Genomic DNA, 7,919 nt, shown 5'->3' on the forward strand with positions numbered 1-7,919 from the left:
GGGAAATTCAAATGCATTAGAAGATAAGAAAGTGATTAGGTACATGAAAGTGATATAAAGTTACCATTTGACTTTCACAACATGACGAAACAAGAATAAAGAAAACATGATTACCTCTTTTAGTGAGCCATAAGTCTTAATCGATCTTTAGTAAGTTCTATATGAGTTCTCCCTTTATAAGAACATATGTTTTAATGACGACAAAATGACGAAGACCAAAACAAAACAATGAAGACAGTGGCAAAACAAAGAAGATCAAAACAAAGCAATGAAGACAATGTCAAAACAACAAAGACCAGTATGAAGCTTGATGATAAAGCAACAAAACTCTTATGAAGATCAACATGAAGACAAGAGTAAGCAAGAAGTGTCTGAGGTTGAAGAGAAAGGTTAAGAATCAAAGTCAACCGAAGCATGCAAGTACAACTCAACAAATGTTAGGATATAACATCTGCCTACTGTAACGCCCCAATTTCTCGAGGGTCGCACGCTTTAGTAACCTTTTCAAAAACGTGGGTGAATATTAGTCGAAATAGAACCTTTTTGAAACATAGCTTAACAATAAAGGAGTAGTAACATGAGCAAGTGGACTGAATAGTTTCATTTTATTAATAAAAGCTTCGGAAGCGTACAATGGTTCTTTCAAATTAAAACATAATTTTAAACTAGTGTTCGACCGCCCTTGAGCCAGCACAACAAGAAGGTCTCTAGGTTAGGTCCGAACCTTATAAACAAACTCGGCTCACCCCCAAGAACAGACTCAATTATCACACCCAATACCCGAATCATAATCCACGTGCCTCCATGGCCTCATCCCACGCTCGCATCAAATCGCCTCGCATCTTCTGTTCTCGCTGATCCCATAGCTGAACCATCAGTCACGCGGTCGATGTCCCAAGCCTTGTCGTTGTCCACATCAAGCAGGTGTAGGACCGCGTCTCGACTGATCACAAGCATGCTCGTTGTCTAGGCGTTAAGCGCCCCAAACAACAAACAACAAACAAGCAATGGTCAACTTCTAACACAAACATATCATAAGTAGGGTATATTGCCCTACCAATCACAAGTTCTTCCCTAAACTTATATTCACAAATAGGGGAACTATATTCAGCTCTAGATTTCACAACTGTGGGGAACTAAATCATAGTTCTAAGTTATAGTTAGTCGATTCTCGTGTATATACATACAAACACTTTGGATATCCATTCAACCAATCCCTCATGGAAAGGAATGACAAACACGACTCCACGATCGGGGTCGACTCAGCCAACGAATCGCTGTCCCACAACTCCACGATCGGGGTTAGCCGCTCGCTAACGCACTGTCGTTTCATGTTTGTCCTCGTTCAGGTCCATCCCCTGAACTTCGCCGTAGACTAGCCCAATCCAAGTCACCAGTCTTGGCCCTCAAGCCCGATCCCGGTCACTTGATAACAGACTCATGCCACGCAAGTTAGTCATCATCTCAAGACTCCCCGCCTTACATGTTCATCCCATGAACATCATCTCATATTGAAATATAACTTGCATGCATATCAATAAATAAGGCTAGCATCCTAATCACATAGGCATGTTCATAATGACAACAACTAGCATTTCTTGCATCAACATTCATATATCATTTCTAGCATATGCAATCATTGATAATCCTACTATCATGCTCATTATAACATTCCATAGCAAGGCATAAACAAACACAAACAATAACTAGCCCGAGGCCGAAGTGCCCTTACCTTAGAAAATTAATTGGTTTCGTAAATGCTAAGCTTCAAGATCCTAGCTTCCGCTCCAAAACTTAAGATTCTCCTCACACTCAAAACAAACACTCAAGAATTTTCACCAAAATCTACTCACTCAAATAGCTAATGCTATTGTGAATTTTTGTGTGTGAATCAATTGCTTTGTCAATGTGTGTTGCTCAGAATCCTCTCTCGTGTCTATGCTAATATTCTGCAAAGCCATTGCTTCCATATATATAGCCTCAACCAATTAAATACTTAAGAATGAAGTAAATCAAAGCTGGCTATGTTACATGAACCAAAGTAGGAGCTGGAAAGCCGAGAGAAACATGCAATAAACCATGAGGTGTGAATCATGCAGCAACTATGGGGTGTGAAGCATGCAGAAACATAGCGTGGTGGAGGCTTAAAAAAAGTACTGCAGCATATGCAACGAAGCATGAGGTGCAATGAAGCATTTGGTGGAAGACATTATGCCAATCATAGTTTACAAAGCTGGTGGTGTAAGGGTCACTTGGGATGATGGCAGCTTAGTCATGCTTTAGGCTTCTTATCCACGCTTTGCAGTACTTATCTTCTACTCTGAAAATTGCAGAACATCCTTATCCCAATCCCATATAAATTCCACAATTGCGACTCCTACCCTTTCCTGTTCTACACATCAATAGGTACTCTTTTTTTTCAATTGGTTTCTATGACATTATATCTAACACATCATGCCCTCTATTTTCTGGGTGCAGAGTGCTTCATCATGACAGAAGTGAACCGACTTCACTTAGGATAAGAATGGACTTTAATATACTTGTTTTAAGATGTACATAGGAGCTGTAGCTTTCTCACTATCATGTGATGATTGGAAACCAAAATGTGAAAGATTATGTGTGAGTAAGGTGGAGAAAGAAGGAATAATAATAATTGATCATTCTAAACACCGTCGATTCATCAAAATACGGTAGAAAAATATGTTTGAGTTAATTTCTGTAGTGTAGGATTTAACTCTGCGAAAAATATTAAGAAGATGAATCAAAATCATAAAAATTATGAGGAACTCTATAATATAATTTAAGATCACTTTGAACAAATTTATGTGATCGAATGTAGAAGTGTTAACAACCTAAATATACGTATATACTTGCTAATTACACATCTTTTTCTTTCTTTAATTTTGTTGCTTTCTTCTAGTTCATTGTAAGCCACTCACGTGACTCTTAGTTTTTCTTTCTCAAACTTGAACTTTTCTTTTCTTTTTTTTAGGAAGAAATAATAATAATATTAATAATACAATTATTCTATATAAACACACAAAGCACAATTAACACATCAACTTAAGCTTAATAGCGTTTATCGCCATAAACCGATAAATAACTAGTTAATTAATCACATAAATTATTCGGGTCTTACACCCCTCGTCATTATACCCGGGACCGACGAGGGCGGGGAGTGATCTGCGGTGCAGTGAGGCACAGACAAGGAGCGGCTCCTGGCAGGCTTTTAGTCGGAGGGGCACATGAATGAACCGATCTCACACCCGAACAAGAGGTATTCCGAGAATGTATAGGGATGGACTGTACATGAGAGGGCATAAAAGATTTGATTGGTACTACTCATGACAACAAATTGCAACTTTAATTCTTTTTGGGAGCCCAACTCATAAGAACTCCATGGTTAAGTGTGCTAGCCTTGGAGTAATATTGAGATGGGTGGCCTCCTGGGAAGTTTTCTCGGGAAGTGCGCAAGTGAGGACAAAGCGCGCTGAAAAAACTCGTGTTGTTACAGTGGGGTCAGTCGCCAAGTCAGGATGTTACAAATGGTATCAAAGCCGACCTCTCCCAGTACGGTGTGGTTCGGGGACGAACCAAGCGGAAGCTGGTGGGCCTGTGACGCTCGGGGCCGACGAGGGCGGGGAGTGATCTGCGGCCGAGATTGTATAGGGATGAACTATACAGTTGATGAGGGTATAAAAGATTTGATTGGTACTACTCATGACAACAAGTTGCAACTTCTTTTCGGGAGCCTAACTCATAAGAACTCCATGGTTAAGTGTGCTAGCCTTGGAGTAATATTGGGATGAGTGACCTCCAGGGAAGTTTTCTCGGGAAGTGCGCAAGTGAGGCAAAGCGCGCTGAAAAGACTCGTGTTGTTACAGTGAGGTCAGTCGCCAAGTCAGGATGTTACATCTACAAGTTGAACAGTCTATAGTCCACAAGCATCGTCTAAAGACTTTAGGAATCTAGAAGCAACAATTAGTGTTTGAAGATCTATTGAAGACAATGAAAAATAATCATGTGCATCCTGAAATGTCATACCTCATGCATCAACAGGAAAACAACAACTTAACCTCATCACGCATCATCATTTGTGCATCAAATATGGCTAATTTCCCATTGATCATTTAACCGTAGAAGACCTTCCAGCCATGAACGAAAAGAGGCCAGATAAGAGAGAGGAACACGGATTAAGAGTTGGGAAGCAAAGTAGACCCCCTAGCATCAACACATAAAAATAATGCATGTAAAGATGTTTCAGTCTCCAACCCACACACAGGGAAAATGTCATTTGAAGTTATACCTTGCCGGAGCAGATTCTTCTTAGCTGGTAGAATATCATGGCATGCCCTCCATAAAACGTCTCAACAACGAGGAGGCCCCATAATATGCCATAGTTTTTTCCATATCGGGTCATTACCATAAGGCATCGTGGAAGAAGAAGAACTATGGAGAGACCGGGTAGCCATGGCGAAATTGCATCCAGACTTCACATTATATTCGCCATTAACCGAGTCATTCTAGATAAATTTACCAGGAGGCCTGCGAATAGAGAGGGGAATTGAACATATCCTTGTAACCTCCTCGACTCCAAAAATGGAACGAAGCAAAGGAAGGTTCCACCTCCAAAGCTCGTTATTAATCAGTTCAAAAACCAAAGATATCGTAGGCTGAGATGGAGCATGTGTGTGAACCAAAGTCAGAATTTGTGGGAATCCAATACTGCTCCCATATCCTTATTTGCATGCCCTTGACAACCTTCCAAAGATCCCCTTGATCTATAATCCATCGTGCCCCATAGATACTCCACCAAAAATAACTTGCATTTCCTGAGAGTTTCGCCTCATGAATAGAACAGGTTGGGCAATGCTCTGCCTTTAATTCTGGCCGCAAGACTGTAAGGACTAGACAAAAGGCGCCACCATTGTTTTCCTAAAAAAGCTTTATTGAAAGCAGATGTAATCCAGAACCCCAAGCCACCACAAGTTTTTGGTCTTGCCATCCCCTCCCAACTCATCCAATGTAGGGGTCGTTGCTACACATTCCCACCCTAGAAAAGCCGGCCAATCATTCCTCCAATCTTCCTGCATATTTATTTTGGAAGTTCAAAACAACTCATCACATATGAAGGAATTGTCTGGACTACTAATTTAATTAGGGTCTCTCTCTCTCTCTCTCTCTCTCTCTGCTCATGATAGTGATTTCTCCTTCCATCCCTTCGTATTTTTCCAAACTCTATCTTTGACAAAGTTGAATACTCGTGACTTTGATTTACCAATGATGGTAGTAAGTTCAATGTATTTATCAAAGTTCTATATTTCCTTAACAATCAAAAGTGGTGCAAGCTCATCAATTCTGGTGGTAGGGACATTTTGGCTGAAGAGAAGCTGAGACTTGTCAAGGTTTACCTTCTGGTCAGACGCATGTTCATAGGTTTAAAGAATAGAAGATATCACAAGCGCTTCCTGAACTGTAGCCTGTGTGAAAATGATACTGTCATCGGCAAAGAATAGATGTGACACAGTAGGAGCACTCCTTGCAATCAAAATATCATGGAAAGAGGAGTCCACCATAACCTTTCTCATTAGAGAGGATAAAACTTCACCACAAAAAATAAAAATATGGGGATAGAAGGTCCCCCTAGCGTAAACCCCGTTGTGGAGAGAAATCATGATAGGGTTAGTGTTGTGTTTAGATTTTGTGAAAAGAAAAGATATAATTTAAACAACTAATACGTTTTTTTTAATTAGAGCTTTTTTTAAGATCGAGTAGGTATATTTTTTTTCAACTTTGACATATATTAGAAATATTAAATTTATTATTTTTTATGCTCATTATTTTAATAAAATTTCATCGATGACTATTTAAAATATTAAAAGGTTATAGTATAATTTTTTTTGGTATATCGGAAAGATAAATGATACCTCCAGAATTGATCTCGGGATCTTCTCCCACCCATATGTCCCCAGTTCTTTCCACTTGAGTTATCATTTGGGGATATAATTTTATTTAATGAGTAGTAGAGAAAACAAATAATAACATTTTAAACTCTTTGTTAAAATATTTAAAAAAAAATCTTTGTTAAAAAAAAAGAAATAGCCAGAATATAAAAATATTCAAGAAGAAGGAGTTGAACCTTGGACCTCTAGGATAATTAAAAATGTCCTTATCACTAGAACTACTACTATTTTGATACTTTTAATTTAGCATGGCTTAATAGCTCTTTTGGTCCCTCACTTATCACGAGTTTGCACTTTTGGTCCCTCCAGAAAAAATTAGTAAAATTAGTCCTCACATTTACACACCTTTGTCGTTTTAGTGGCAAATAGGGATTATTTTTGCAAAACATTAAGCAATGTGGAGGACCAAATGTGAATTTTTTATTGGAGACCAAAAGTGCAAAATTGTGACAAGTGAGGGACCAAAAGATCTATTAAGCCATTTAGCATCTAATATATTTAACATTTTATACTTCACAACAATATATGCGTATTGCATATTAAGTCAGTCCCTCAATCCCCCTCAATTCACGTAAAAACATGCGAACTCTGTAATTTTCAAAAAAACCTGCGAATTATATCTTCTCCGAGCCACATCACCATTCCATGTGGCCAACACTACCCAATTTCTCTAATTTTTGTTTTTTATACCCCTTTTGCTATTTTTTTTTTCACATTATTCAGAAACAAAAACTGTAACACCCCGATTTCCAGGTGTCACTTTAGTAACCAAAAATAAACTTTACGCGGAAAACAGGTAATTTTTTTTTTCATTTGATTCCTTTAAATAAAAGCGATAAAGAAATAAAGACAAAACCCAACAACTAAACTAACCGATATACAATATATGCACATGTACAGCCTCAGCTGCACTCTCCCGTCACGCGCACTCACAGTGACTCCAAAGTAGTACGCCCGCAAGCAAATATATACAAACCAGCACTGTAGGTAAAAGTATCAAAATATACAGTTATCCAGAGAAAGTCGGCACCCAAAAATGGCCTGAACAAAAGACCCCTATACTCCGACAGACTCTCTGTGATCCTCCTCAAAAGAACCACACAAAAAAGCCACACATCGGAACCTACCCTGTCCCAAAAAGTATGACGATCAGAGCTCTACACAAAAAATGACGCTAGTCCTAACCTACCCTCCCAGCTCAGCTCACCAATCCTCCTCCTCCTCATCGCTGCTCGGCGAGTAGCTCTCCCCACTGCTCTCGGAGTCAGAGTCGGAATCCACCGTAATTATCTCGGTGTCCAAATCCATGACCTCCCTCCTAACTGTCCTGCGCACCGCCCTAGTTGAGCCGATCTCCACGTCCACCTTTCCTGTAAGAACATCCTCCTCCACCACCCTCATCAAGGGGTCCACACGGTAGCCGTGCGGTGAAGAGAAAGATAAGAGACGTGAGGCAGATGGGACAACAGACTCCCTCCTCGGCTGTACGAGCCTAGAGGACGACGCCACGTCGGTAGGGGCAATGGCAGTAGCAGGAGGTGGCGCTACAGGTGCAGCAACAGCAGGCTCGGTCTCCGCCGGGTCCTCCTCAACAGAAGGTGAAGTCGAAGGTGGTGCAGGTGGTCCATGACCAGTGCCTGGTCCACAGTGAACTGAGGGCGGCAAGTCAAAACTCAGCTCCATACGCCGTAGCACTCCTCTCATCAGGCGTCCTCGCTCATCCGTCCGGTCCTCCATGACCCTTCCCTTGTACGTCGCTCGGTGACCAGGGACATCGATCACCCAAGCGGTGGGGGCATCCTGATCCACAAGCTCATATCTGATCCCCCCCGAGGGAGAGACCATCGAGAACCAGTCGGCCATCGACATCTGGCAGCAGGCCGACCGTCCAAACACAAACATACAAACAAAGCCAAGGCGCTAGGGTCAACTCACAGAAATACGTAGATATACACT

The sequence above is a fragment of the Lotus japonicus genome, chromosome 1 (assembly GCF_012489685.1).
Source record: "Lotus japonicus ecotype B-129 chromosome 1, LjGifu_v1.2".
Classification (NCBI taxonomy): domain Eukaryota; kingdom Viridiplantae; phylum Streptophyta; class Magnoliopsida; order Fabales; family Fabaceae; genus Lotus; species Lotus japonicus.